General features: G+C 37.7%; 1 protein-coding gene across 4 annotated transcripts in view; it reads left to right on the plus strand.

The window, feature by feature from the left end:
- greb1l (GREB1 like retinoic acid receptor coactivator) overlaps positions 1–15,498 on the plus strand; it is an 80,718-nt gene that overhangs the window by 30,353 nt on the left and 34,867 nt on the right. Inside the window, exon 1 of one of the 4 annotated variants that reach the window (XM_052134447.1) lies at positions 14,024–14,223. The exons of the other annotated variants lie outside the window; for them this stretch is intronic. The gene's annotated coding sequence lies outside the window, so the exon portion shown is untranslated. Of the gene's footprint in view, positions 1–14,023; positions 14,224–15,498 lie in introns of those variants that run through there. 4 annotated transcript variants of the gene reach the window in all.

Consider the following 15,498-nt stretch of genomic DNA (forward strand, 5'->3'; position numbering starts at 1 on the left):
AGAAATCTGCACAATGAACAGAAATTGTAAGGTTTCAATCCACACATCACAGATGTTAAAGTTTATATATACCATGAACTTATATCATTATAATAGTGAGAGAATACAATTTAATTTCTGGATGTGTTTTACTTATGAAAAATGCCATAATTTGTTTTATGGTTACAGCTAATCATGTTTTTACTTTTACTTTTGGTTACTATGATCCATAAAACTATGGATACAATGGAACTTTTCTTCTGTGTAAAATCTGATTGTAGAAAAAGGCTTTGTTTGTTTTCAGATGACTGTATTTTAATCATTAAGATCCCGATAAAATGAAAGAAACCGTGAAAGAAATAACATTTTCTTTCAGTTGGACCGTTGCGACCAACTCTGGTGCTGATGCGACCATTTGTAGAATTTAACACCTGTGCTACCACTCTTAAATGTTAGTCTGGAGCCATGTAAATAAATAGATAAATAAAACATTATTTGCTGTGGCATTACAATAATTAATTTGCAAGAACAAATCTAAAAATAAGAAAAGATGCAAATTTGTTATTTTATTCATTAACCAATTAGCACTCTTGCCACCTGTGATCTCATTATACACCATACCTATGTGACTTGTGTTTTTTGCATAGCCGAATTTCAAACATTACGAGTAAACGCAACTGAAATGGACAGAAAACATGTACGATCTTGAAAAGGAAATCTATCAGCAATGGTTATGTGGGACAGTGGGATAGAGGTGTGCCATGGGATTTGTTTAATTGTAAAAAGTGTGCCGGGGCAGAAAAAAGGTTGGGAAACAGTGCACTAATCAAAGCTATCGCCAAAAATCTTGATTCCTGAAAAGATAAGGAATTCAAACAAATGATTTCAGTGTTTACGTAATTATCACAACAGGCCTAGTTAGACCAAAGACTGGTGTAATGTATCCTCAAGCAAAAAAGATTGACTAAATATCTGCACTTAGTTTGGCACAACGGCATACATGCACATGGTCTGTGATGATACTCCCTCTGCACAAATGCATGCACAAAAACCACCTCACAGCATTTTTTACATTCCTTGGAAGTACTGGATGGACCTGACAAACTTGGCAGTTTTCCTTGGAAATGATTCAGTAGATGCCTTCACTTTGAGAAGGTGATAAACCTCATAAAAATCCCACTCTATAGTTGTTTCTGTTTTCATGCTCTGCATTGTTTCAACTGAGATTTCTGTCCAAATGTTTTAGCATTCTTCAAACTTTTTCATGCTCTGCATGAAGCCTTTCACACACTCGGCTAAGCCCAAGGTCAGCAATACTTCTGGCTCAGGGGAGATGGGGTGAGGGGTGGGGAATGAAAGCAAATGGGGGCGGGCTGGCCAAAGTCACGGTGACCAAGACCCAGAGTGGGACTCCACATTCTAACTGAGAGAGAAAATGAAGCTCTTTGGCTCTAGATTCTAGCATGATCACGTAACAAATACTGCCTTTACCACTTGCATAAATAGATCTGGGTCAAAGCAGAGATATTTAACCAAACCTTTTAAGCTGTTTCAGTTTTCTTAAACTCCCACTAATGCTGGAATTAAAGTATTTTCCTTAAAGAATATAGTGGCTGTTTTTGGCCAAATTACATAAATACTGTTGGAAGCAGACCTATGTTTTATATATACTAGTCTTATTTTATTTATTTATTTATTTTAGAGCTGTCATAAATAAGACACTAACACATGCAATTAATTTAAAAGTTTTAACGCATCGTTTTCATTAATCACTGTTAACGCATTTACCGTTAATACAGCATAAACATTGGTTAGAATGGCGGAACCTTTGCAATGTGTCCTCCCGGAGTCATTACACTGACGCACACTTCACAACACACACAACAGTGCTTCCATGTCAGTGATCATGACCAAATGATGGAGAAATTACCTCTTTACACTATTTGTTGTACAAAACAAGTCCAGATGGGACTTGTGATAGAAATTAAGCATTTTTCAGCCAAAAGAAGGTGCATTTTAATTACCACGGAAACACATTTATCACCAAAATGCAGAATGAGACATTTGGTCTGATAGCACTTTTCATTAAGGTCAAAGCATTGCTGATGCCCTGACGCGAATCCAGAACGTGGCTTCACAAGCGCTGTAACAAAGCGAATAGCCAAAGTCTGCTGGCAGATTCATTTTGTGGAGGATGATAGTTTAAGAGGTTTAATGCCCATTGCAAAGAATATGGAACCTATGACTAGTTCTTTCAATTTGACAAACTCTCACTTAGACTTTGGGAATGGTTTAATGTTACTTAAATTGGTGATATTTTAGTGCATTTCTATCTTTATACTGTGGAAGACTTTGTTTAGAAACTGTTAATAAAGCATTATATAGTTACATATTTTTGGTTTTCTTTCCTAAGAAGGAAATAAATGCATTTTGTTTGGAAAATAAACATATAGAGTCAAATATCAGCACTTTCAAAATCTGCAATTAACCATAAAAATTGTGCAATTAGTCGTGATTGAATTTTTTTTCCGGCTGACAGCATTAATTTTGTAATTTTAGTTTTTGGCACTTAAATGCAAAGTTTGATTAGTTGTGCTTGGTAAGGGATTAAACTTTGTCACGTAACTCAATATGCATAATTTGTATAATGATCATGAACTTCATAACGTGGGGCTTGTTGAGGACAGGTGTGCTATTAGATTTTTTCAAGCACTTGGACTTGACACAATAAAATTAGTGCAAAGATCCCATAGTCTTACATTGCATTATATCATAGCCATATCAACCCATTTACAGCTGGTATTAAAATGTGTCTTGAGTGATTTTAAAATATTCCAATCTGATGGTTATTACCTTTTAATTCGACATGTAACTGTCAAAGTTTCAAACTCTTGTTTTAGCGCAGGGGTTGAATGACTGGTGCAAGCTGCTCTCTGAAATGTATTCAGGTGATCGGATTACAAAAACGCCCCAAATCACTTAATACCAGGTGGAAATGGAGTCAGAGGCTCTTTGGAGTCAGGCCAGACAATAAAACCCTAGCAACAAGGTGCTCTTCTTTAGCATTCACAAAGCATTGCCCAATTAGCACCCTACCAACATAATGGTGAGTTCTGCAAAGGCATGCACCTCTCAAAGTTTCATTTGAAAATGTAAAAATGTAGTCTATGTTTATGTCAATGATTTACTTTTCTGCCACCTAAATGCAAAGTTCATGAGTTTTGTTGTATCTACAGGTTGTTGAGATAGTAGAATACAGTAAATGCAATGCATATGGACTCTCAGAGCTGCAGTGTTTTGGCTAGAACTCATCATCTCAGGAAGCTCATGGATCTGCTACTTGTGATAAGACTAAGGGCAAATATTTACCTATGAGGAACAAATGCTGCAGTCTTGGTGGCCACATATACTCAGATAAGCTCTCGGTGTAACAACTAAATTCAAATAATCAGACTTCGTTAGACACATTGCTGTCGGAATTGTGTTCACACCATACCCCAGTTGACTGTGAATTAATATTTGAGAGGAATTAGTGTGCAACACATAATGTCAGTAGAGTTTGGTTAGATTTTAGGAGGAGATGGTTGTAAAGTACCTTTACATATCTCAAATTTGTGGTTTTGGTCTTTAATCAACCCAGATAGTAATGGTCATTATTAGACATGTCCATGTTATGAATTTAAATTAAGCACAAAATCTGAATTTCGAAAAAACGATTCGTGAACAAGGCTGGGTTTTCATCCCATGTGTTTAAGAGAACAAAATTGTCACTTGTGGGGAAATTGCTGCAAAATAGAAATTTAAATGGAAGTTGAAACCATTTTTGCTCTTTTATTAAATGTAAAGAATTATAGCCCGCAGACAAAAAAAAAAGCTCTGACAAACTTCACGTTTGCTAGCATTCAGCAGCAGATGCCTTGTGCCTTGAAGTGAAAGCATGTTCTTAGAGGTAATATTAGCTAGTGCTGGGCGATAAAACTATATCGATATATATCACGATAAAGAAAATCCACGATAAGCAGTTCGGCTTTCTCAGGCTGCGTTTCCACTGGAGCAAAAAAAGTGCTCACAGTGCTAGGAGAGAGCTTGCACCACTGCCAATTGTAAAATCCACCTTGCTAGCATGATGCTCAGCTTTCATAGGAATGAATTGAAAATGCTCTCGGCTTCGCTCACAACACGCCAGTGGTAACGTAGGGTCAGACTGGATGAACTTGCTTATGCTAGCTGCCTTGCTAACAATTAGGCTACATCGGACACCGGATTGATTCCATCCGCACCGCAAGACTTCATGACAACGGTTGCGCTCTCTCATCGTCTCTAGTGAAGAGCGCGACAGAACAACAGTGATGTGGACAACAGCTCTGATCTTTCTGCACTGTAATCTTAATATAGTTCTCTAGCACCAAACATGCATCATTTCTGCCCTGTCCCACTCCACACGCATTGCCTCTTTTCCCTGCATGTGCGTAGACATGAAGCACCGCATGAGTTAACGTGGTTTCAAAGCACCTTTTAGACCACCTTTTTTCCCTTCTAAATGTATCTTTATTAATCAGTATGTTACGAGCCTTTAATTATAAACAAATCGAATACACAAATCGATTTCTGTTCTTATTTCGTGAAAATGAATAAGATGTCTGGAATGGATAAGGAAAGACTAAAATTAAAAGTTTGTAGACTCTCACTTTAATGAAAGTATACAAATGTTTTTTACATTTAAAAAAAAAAAAAAACTTTTTCTAAATTTTCTCTTGGGACACCCCTGAACCCACATTCAGCATCATTCCACAGTCACAAGTTCTTCTATGCCCCCATACTTGGGTATCTGAATCTAAAGAAATATCAAAAATATTTCATTTTAATGTAAAAATATTCCAGCAAATACTGGACTGCTGTCACTATGCTTCAGAACAAACGGATGATCTTTTAACATTCATTTTCAATTGATAAACGGTAAAACATGGTAAAATTGGTAAAAGATCCTGCAGACCCCACTGCTTTGGCCGTCTCTGGACCCCCTGTGCAGTTTTATAGAGACTATTTTTACTCTTTAGAATAAATTTTTTTCTTCTTTTCTTCCATCAACTTTGAAATAAAAAAAAAAAAGAAAGTGTAATGTGTAAATGTATATTGTGATAAATATCGATATCAAACAATGTGAAAAAGATTATCATGATAACAATTTTGGCCATATCGCCCAGCCCTAATATTAGCCAATCATTTTGATAAAATGCTTTGACGTTTCAGAATAACCAAAGCAACATTTGTCATGCTATGGGATGATATTTATGATATTCTCCAAGTGAATTATTCACATGGTTTTTTTTGAGGCTAAGACAAATAACTTTTTTCTGATAATGACATTTTTAATGACAATTGTATAGGAATATATTCTGTAAAAGTGCATCGTAGTATCTTCCATCGTAGTATCTTCTTACCAAATAAAAAAAATTTCCACTTCAATCCAGTGTATACATTTTTTTATGAGTGTAAGTGTAGTGTAAATCTCACCCTCCTGGCCTAAAGAGATGCACTAGCGACCGAGGCTAGAGGCCATGGTTTTTATAGCCTCCCTGCTAGCTCATCCGAATCCGACGGGGATTGCCGGTTTCAATTCTGCTCAGGGTGGGACAAGTAGGACCGGTGACATGAGCATTTTGGAGATTTTATTTGCATCTTGGTATTTCCACCTAGAATTTTTATGCAATATCACTAAATTTGCATAATAATATTTGGATGGAAACCCATCTATTGATCCAGAGATGAATCAACAATGAACATATTGAAATAACATTGATTGGTTGTTAATTTACAAGTTTATTTATCTTTGAAAAGTCCACCATATCAGATATGTTTTTCAGTCGTATTCTAAATGTAGTAACATTGATTTTTGTTCATTTTTGCTAATTCAGCACTAGTATCAATTTGTGATTCATCTGGCTAAATAAGTCTTTCTGCATTGTAATCTAACCCTCCCAAACAAACCCAGACTCACTGACAAGACACAATTTGGTTCAGCTTTAGCTCTAAAAAATATTTTAGAGTGGGACTTGGTTGTTAATTACCAATAAGTGCCTGGTCAGACCATGGCCATCAATATAAGTACATCAACTGACTGGTGAAACTGCCCTTTTTTAACAGTCTTTCTTATAAGACTAGTTAAAATATTTTATGTTACAGTCAACACATGTACATCAACTGACTGGTGAAACTGCCCTTTTTTAACAGTCTTTCTTATAAGACTAGTTAAAATATTTTATGTTACAGTCAACACATCTACTTGTAATGAATTAAAAGGATAGTTTACCCCAAAAAAATATCATCTCTGTCATGTTGTTAGAAGAAATTACTTTCATCTGTGGAACACGAAATGAGATGTTAGGCAGAATGTTAGCCTCAGTCACCATTTACTTTAATTTGATCTTTTTTTATATACAATGAAAAGAAAATGGTGACTGAGGCTAACATTCTACCTAACATCACATTTTGTGTTCCACAGAAGAAAGAAAGCTATACTTGTTGGGAAAAACATGTGAGTGAGTAACTGATGGGAGAATTAACATTTTTGGGTGAACAATGCCTTTAATAAGTATTTCAGACATGACAAAGAGCTGATCCTAGACCAGTCTGATTGTTCCCAGCACAGCTTGGCTTGTTGATTAGTAAGGGAAAAGGTTTGTGTCTATGTCAGCACTAGACAATAGATTGAACCTGCCTTTGTTACATCACAACAACAACAAAAAGGAGCAAGAGGATTTAGATTGTCGAAACTATCACGTGGGCAATTCACCCGGCTTTATCAGCAGGACACTACAGTTACCCACCACACAAACTTGCACTCACACACAACAGGCCTGATGTGGCAGAGGCTGCCTAGGGCCAGGAAAAAGAGCATGATGGATACAGTTGAACGCTTAGCAAGGAAGTTGGGAGGGGGCATGGACAGGGGTCTTTCCTGAGAACATTAAAGACCCTCATTGTTCATACGTCACTCATTCAAGGTGGCTTTGTGACTCTGAAGAGGGAAAACGCTTTTTCCCTCTTCAGAGTCACTGAGTTGCCAAACAGTTTTATTGAAATTGATAACTTGATTGATCTGCTCAATCTTAATGTCATTTGGTACTTTTTGGAACTATGGGATTGTTGTCTTACTTTTGGTGGCCATTTGGGAATCCACTATCAATTTAGGAAGACTAGACATGTCAACATATCTCTCAGTGTTGCTGCCATCATTGTCATGCTATTTTCATGTGGTGTCAGAAACATGTTAATTACAAGTATGACAACCAAGAGATTCTACTTTTGAGCTGTTCACATCATAAGAAATTATTTGTTTTTATGGCAGTGCTCATAATGCCAAAATGGATCCATGTGAAGCTATGTTGTCGGCAGCAAAATTCTTTATCACTACATTGATTCAGTTTCATAGACAGTTGAGATTAACTGTAATTTATGCATAAACTGTCAAAACTGTTGACCCAGCTGCCATTTATTGATTGATTTTTATGTTGTCACAATGGGCAAGTGAGAGTTGTCTGTGCTTACATAAAATTCATAATTTCCCACTTGTAATTGAACGAGTTCAACAAATATGTAGGAGGTTTTTTACCAGGTGTTCAAAACTGTGTTATACCTTTTCTAGTTAACCAAATGACCAAGATTTCTCAAAGATTTATTTTAACAGTCCGGGAAACTAGTTTTCTTGCTTTTCCATGGTGTCTTACAAAGGCAAAATATATATAATGTGTATATAATCACTATAAACTGAGAGAAATGCCTCCAAAGCCTTTAATTGTCCATCCAAAGGTGGATTATCAAATTTCTATTCTCCGTTTTCTTTAAATCTGAGAATAGTTGACCCAAACCGGTCTGTCATAGCACAGATCATAGTCTTAGAGACTTTATTTTGACAAAAGTGTAATTACTGCATTTTGCCCTGTGTATCATTTTAAATTCAACCTAAAACAAACTGAATAGCCATATATCATTAAGTTTCTGTCTTAGCTTGCAATGGTTTTCCAAACTCGGTGTTTAAGGTGCATCTGGTTGAATGATCTGTGGTGCCTTGGCAAGCACTCTCATTCCTCGCCTAAATAATGATGGATGAAGCATCAAAGCAGGAGGAATTGTGTCAGGAAGCACATCTGACCTTTCTTTGCCCCTTGTCACCTGATAAGGCTTGTCTGTTTTGATAATATATGCTCCTTGTGACACAGGGCCATTAAGGAAGACCCCTTTTACACTGTAACAAAAATTTCTGCCTACAAAGTCCGTTCAATCCGAGAGCAAGAGTTTGACAAACAAACCATTAGGAACTGGGAGATGAATATGTGAGCGTAACATATGTTTAAGCCAATATGTAGTGGAAGCGCTAATATTGAAAACTAAACACTTACATTTGTCTATGTCCAAATGTCTGCCAGTCATCAGAGCATAACAGCAAATGAGTAACAAGTCATGAAGCAAAAATAAATGCATTTGACCCATTAGGTGGACTATTATTGTTCCTAGTGAATAATAGCATTCAGCTGTGGTCTGAGTTGTAAAATGCAGGGTTGGGTTCATCGGCAGGTCTCTGGTTTATTGTCCAGAGCAGCTTTGCTGTTCTTTGCCCAAAGAGGCCTTTGTATGTTGTCATGGTATCAGGGCACTTTATTTCCCCAAGTATAGCATAGATTTTTTTTAAAGTATGTGCCTCGCTATTTTATGCAGTTTGGGAATCCAATGTCCATTCGGGAGGACTAGTCATGTCAATGCCTATAGCTCTATGTATTGGCATCATCAGTGGTTGGTTGGGCATGTGGCACCAAAACTTTAGCTTTGAGGGTGTAAAACTCTGGTTGACCTCAACCAGTTAACCAGATGTGTCTGATGAATCTCAAAGATTCACTCGTATAGTCCCGGAAAAGAGTTTATGTTGAACACACATGGATTTATGCTCTTGCTAATCGTTTTGAACTGCTCCTATATCCAAAAGCCACCTCAGATATTTTGACTGCAAAGCTCTTGCTTGTTTTCTTGAATTGCACTAATAAGAGGTGTTCTTGGGGTCTTTGTTAATAGCTGACATAAACCATTTGTCTAAGTGCGGGATTTAGTTGAAGGTTAAATTAAACCCGTTCACTCAGGCAGAGTGTTTGGCAAGGCCAACGCTCTAATCAGTACTTTGGTCACACAAAGGCCAATTTTGGACTGTAATAAATGAGCCCAGCTCTTACAAGATCCCTCCCCGCCGCAGTCTGCTGACCGTATCTCAGAGTTGCCCTCTTGCCCTTCTCATTTTCCAGTCACTTTTATAACTGGACAGTAAACTTCCAGTGGCTTAATGATGATGACTTCTTCATCTGCCCAAATACTCCTTTTGTTGATCCTCCCAGGCCTCCACCCCCTTAAACCCTGGCTAACCTTGGCTCACCACTACCCCCATACACTGCTGGCTTAATCTTCTCCCTGGGCTGTCACCTCCACCCCCCTCAAACCAATCCCTTGCAGACCAGGGTTTTCTCTCCTCTACCAATTTCAGCTTTGGCTTTCAGCTTGTAGTGTTGCCTCACCCCCAAGCCTCCCTTCCCCCTTTGTCCAAGTGGAGGAGGTTATCTACATGGCCCTGGCACAAATGCTGGCCTCACTGGAAGAGCCCCGATTTGCACTTCAGGACCCCAGCAGGAAGTCTGTGAGAAGGCTTTAATAGGCAAATGAGTGCTGGGCTTTGGGACAACAACCTGTCAGCAGTGTGACAAGCGCTGTGAGACCCCATGTCTCACGTTAGGAATCAACCTTATGTGGTCAGAGAGGCAGAACGTGCCACAGCAGCATTGGGTTTCACGTGGCGATGGCATTGTCAGGCTGTTGTTATTAGCCTGTGTTAGGTCCGATTTGTTTTTTCTGACACTGAGTAAATAGCTCCTGAAGACCCAGATGAGCTGTGGCAGTTGCCACCTCAGTCTCTCCCTCCCACCCACCTGATGCTCATTTGTCACTGCGTTAAAATCACGTTCTGCGCTCACCTTGTCGATGTAATTCTCAGTTGTTTTTACGACCATTCAAAGACAAGTATTTCGTCACACTTCTAAAAACTTGCATTCCACACTCAATAAATTTGCTTTGTTGCACCTAGGCTTTTATTGGTCCAACATTTAAATGAAGCCCCATTTAGATTAAGATGTTTGTCTTTTTGTTTCTAAACAGTGATTTGGCTAAAATGAATCAGTTTTTTCTACCTCAAGAGAATGGAATGTTTCTCAAAAAGAAACCGAATCACACTTCTAAAACTTTGTATTCCATGCTCAATAATTCTGATCAGGTTTATCCTAATCTGCTTTACCCAAACCTTTTGTTGGTTCAAATATTTATTAATTTGAATAAATCAGAATTCTATAAACTTGAATTCAGCACAAAATAATGAATCTTTGGATAATCCAATTTTCTAAAAACTTTCATTGGGCAATCTATAACTTCAAGACCTTAAAAACCAGAGTAAACCCTCTGGTTTACACAGACCTGAGCTTTTGTTGTTCCAAAGATGGACCAAGTTGTGTTTGTCCCTTTGGATCTAAACAACAATGATGTTGTCTGGCTGGAATGAGGTAGTTTTGCTGTTTCTCAAGAGAATAGAGCAGCTGTCAAAAGGAAGCCAAGAACAAGACAAAGCCGAACTCCAGAAGATGTTGAAAGAGCCGCCAGCACATGACTCCTCTATTCTCAGGTGGCAGTGGAAAAGATATTTCCCTTTGTCAGTGCCCAGGGCCAGAGACTCAAAGCAGTGCTGAAGGATGGTCGATAGGAGGGCCAGCTCACTCACTGCCTCTTTTGTTTTACCCACAATCTCAATTGAGCAAAGAAAACCTCTGCTTTGCTCTCTTTCTCCTTTTTCAGTGACCCATTAAGTTCTGATTGTGTTCAAGTCAGAGCCTTAAAATGACACCTTAGCTACACTAAAAAATTGAACTTGTGCTGCAAATGTCTACAATGTTTTTTTTTTACAAACTCAGCAAAAATAAGAGTATGTCACGTTAAGAAGTTCAAAACATTTCCGCACAAATGTTTCTGACATAATATCAATCCTTTGTCAATCAAAAGTCCTTACACATGGACATTGTGTGGTCCAAATGGCATTTCAAGAAGAAGCCTTACAATTAATATAAACAATGTTTGGACAAAGCCTCCAGATTAGCTGGAATGACAGCATTAATGACACTGGAGGGCTAATAAATCCCTCTGAGGGCGGGAGGTCGTTGTTTAAAGCTGACTGCCATACTGCTTTTGCCCCTATCTACTAATTCTTATTAGGGTGTGAAGAACTATATGGCTCGATTTAGACCAACTGTTTGGTGCACTTACAGTTGAGTGCAGATGGAATAAACAACTGATTTACCATACAGATTGATAAAAAAAATATCTCTTTACCCTTCAATATTACAGAAGTAATAATTCAATTATAGTTTTTCCACCACTGTGTACCCTTTCACTTTGGAAAAATTACCAAATGTGTGATTCAGAGATCATTTTAGCATTATTTTTAGGGTTTATTGCACTAAGAGCATGCCTCTAATGCATTTTTTTGTTGACATGGCTGTTTTTTTGTTTACTCGACACATTCTTTGTGTCTTTAACTTGACAAATGCACTTCAGCGGTGAAGTGCCACTGGCTTTAGGACAGCACACTCTTTGAACCATTGCGTCAAGTCACCTTTTTGTTCCATGGACAAGGCTGTTGTCAATTATTAACAAATCCTACTATTTTGGCTGCAGTCAAAACAGGATCCTGGGTGTGTTGATTAAATCTACTGTGTATATTTAACTTCCAAAGTCATATGATATGGTCAGGCTGGTGAAACTTCAAGCAACTATTTATTTTGACCCTAGAACGCATATGTGGGTAAAAATTACCGAGCGTTTAATTTTTAAGACATGAAGTGGATAGCAAGTTTTCATCAGCCGATGCTTGTATCCAAATTGCTTGACATTATACCTGTAACAGGAACAGTCCTTTGGAGCAACCTTAGGTTATATGCCTTGTTTACAATGGTAATAGCTCCTGTACCAGTTCTTGGTGTATGTATTTTATTTTTTCAGAATGCCTCACAACTCCGAACAACATATATAGCTACAGTATATAGAGTAATATACACTGAAAACCCTAATATGTTGATTGAGTAAACTCATTCCCTCAATTCAATTGAGAAATGGCATCTCCTAATGTAACTAATGTAATTAAGTTCAATTGACTTGGTGTTCATATAGAATGAACTTAACTATTTTAAGTTAATGTAACTAGATGCAAGTAGACAACTCAGATTTGCTATTTAAATATTGTTGTTTCTACGCTTGTTCATAATTTTAATTGAATTTATTTCATTTGAGTTCAAACATTTGCACTGCTCAAATAAAGATCATAACTGATTCTAGGTCAGTCATCAAATAAACTTGAATCTCCAAAGAAATGCATATTTGCATACATGCACTTTAACAGCACATGGACAAAGAATTAGTCAACAGGGTCCAATTTGAACAATTATGACTCAGATCACCCTATGGTAACATGACACGAAACAACTATTTGCAACAAAACAACATAAATAATACTACAGAAGAGCTAAAACCTCTATACATTCTTAATTACAACCATTTAAATGCCCCAATATCTTCCCTTTGACCAAGGAAACATAATTAAATATATATGAGGCTGATAGCCTCAATTTTGTACACAAAGGAGTTATTAATACTTAAAACCTTAAGTCTATAAATAAACTTAATGATGAACTTAAATATGTCATTTCAAGGAATACTTACTTAAAACAACTTTTAATGACAACTTGTAGAAATATAGTTCCATTAAAGCAAAATAGAGTACATAAGGTTGTCATTTTAAATTTATAACAACTTTTTTTGGCAAACAACATTTATCCTAGTCAATGGTACTTAAATGTATGTGTTTGTTTGGTTGTTGAGACATTTTATATCTTACCACTCTTCAGAATTTAATAAACGATATATCAGCAATTTACAAATATTTAACTTCTAATAAATATTATAATGAGTTTTTTATTTTAGTTAATTTTCCTAAAAAAAAAAACAGTATTGTTTTTAAGTTGTAATGGGAAAAATGGCAGCATATTGTAACCCTAATGGACCAGCACCAGTTTTGAACTGTTTGTTACAATGCCAGCGATTGCTATTTTAGTTTTCAGAAGCCCTCAGAGGATTGGGTCATCTGATGAGTCACAATATTTTGTCATTAGCGCACAAGATAAGGAGAGAGCCTGAAGCAACAGGGGAACCCAATCCTCCTTTATGTTTAAATCCGTTCTATCTCTTGCACTTCCTCTGAGCCACTATTCTGGGGCATGCAATAGGAAATAATCAACTGGGAAAAGGAGATTGAAGTTTTGCTCTATAATGCGCCCTCTCATACTCCACTTATTTTAACCAGATGAGTCCCCACTTTGGCTTTTTACAGTAGGGGTAAATTCTCAGTTAATCGTCAATCTCAGGCAAGGGGAGGGCTGTGTGTGTGCAAGGCAAGGCCATCAGACAAAATGTGGTCTGACCCCACATTCTTTTGCAAGTGTCCCTAGTTTGCTATTGGTGTTCCCTATCAGTAAAATAGCCCCAATAAAACAGGCAGAAGGGGAGGCCAGAGCCCCTGAAAATGATCCCTCGCATTACGTTTTACTCCCATCTGCAAACATGGCCCTTAGCGGTCACCAGAAGTCTCCGGTGTCACATTGAGAGAGGGGCATCTGCGCCTCACGCGTGGCGAACTCAGCACGTGTGTGGTGCACGGAGGTGCCTCGCCTCTATTGTGGTGAGTCCGACAGGATGGCCCTCTCCACAACAGCATCTGTCACCTTAGGGGGTCAGCAAGGGCCAAGATGAATGAGTCCTGAGAGAATGCTCCTCTTGCCCCACAGAGCAAATGCCCAAAAAGAGGGAGGGGGCAAGTAGAATGGGGGAGGGCCTGGTGTTTGTGTATGCGAGTGTGTGTGAGTTAGTGTATCCAGAGCCACTGAGCACAGGACAGAGAAGGTGGCTCCACGCAAGTTCCTGGAATCAGGCTTTACTGGCCCAATTTAGGACTGTCATGACCAGGGAGCAGGAATACTGTTACATTCTTGTTTTGGATATCCAAAGGACATTTTTTTCACTATGGAAATAGGCTCTCAGTGCTTAAGTGATCTTCTTTAAGGTCTACAGTGGGAATTGTTGAGGCACACTCCACACCCTGGCTGCTTATAAAAGGTACAGAAGCATCATGTTAGATTATTTGACTCTCACCGGCTCCTGCTATCATGGCCATGGCTTTTAGCACCCCATTTATTTAAAGATATTTGCATTTTCCTCTTAGCTGATCTGTCTCCCATCCCCCTGCTTGAAGTCTTGCTCTTTAAACTCTCTTTCCTTTAATGAATGTTCTTGAATTGGTGTGAATTGGTCAGTGTTGATGATTGAGTCAAACTTAATGCTGAGAACTGTAACGCTACTCACATGTAGATGTTTATAATGACATTATTTGACTTGTATTTTTATTTGTTTATTTATTTAAGGGGTTGCTTTTTAGTGTTTTTTTGTGCATGGGATTGTTCTTAATTTGAATTAAGCCATTTTTTTGTGAATTAAAAAGGGACAATTGTTAATTCAATGGAAGTTCATTGAAAGCTAGCTCTTCTCCCTCATTGTCAATGATTTAATGTAATTATACAGATAAGGAAGGAACAAAAGAGGGAGTGGACTGAGATAAACTGTAAAAGGCCTTTAGCGTAACAGTGCAATGTGGGAAAGTAGTGTTACCGCATTTGTTACATTTACTTCCACACTTGAACTCAGCCAAGTGGCACATTTTAATCTAAAACTTTTGTTTGTCCTGCACCTATTTTACAAATGTCAAACTTATTGCAAAGTCAGAGAGTTCACGTAGCTATCACATCAGTGGTCTGAAATGTCCTCCAAATGTTGGATGTGTTGGAACACATTGTTGCAAAATTTTCATCTAAGACAAAACAAACATTGTTTGATATGTACGAGAACATTTGCAGCTTTGCATTATTATGTCTACCGTGATTTGTTTTGTCTACAGAAAGAGTGGTGTTTTTCTTAGTTATTCTGGGATCTCATTGTTTAGGTTTGTTAAGCTTTTGATTTCTTTAGTTGGGTAGCAGAATGGTCAACCTTTCAACACCATTGGAGTTTCTTTTTGTGCTAAAGACCTTGATTAGATGTAAAGTATTTATTAATGCATTACCTAAACACTCGTTCAGTTTGCTAGGCTTAAAAAGCTTCAGCATTTGCTTTTTTGTGTGGAATTTGTCTACAGCCTTACTACTAACTCTAAAGCAGTTGCAAAATAAATTATCTTTGATTCCTTGTAAATAATACATTCAGTGGCCCTTTTAATGTATGTTATGTGCATCTGCATCATGACAGCTTTCAGTGTCTTATGAAATTTGGGGACATCAGATTTTAAAAGGAAATCTGAAAACCTGCATGGATGCAGTATGTTGTGTGGGACTTAGTTGT

Source organism: Xyrauchen texanus, chromosome 9 (assembly GCF_025860055.1).
Source record: "Xyrauchen texanus isolate HMW12.3.18 chromosome 9, RBS_HiC_50CHRs, whole genome shotgun sequence".
Classification (NCBI taxonomy): Eukaryota; Metazoa; Chordata; class Actinopteri; order Cypriniformes; family Catostomidae; genus Xyrauchen; species Xyrauchen texanus.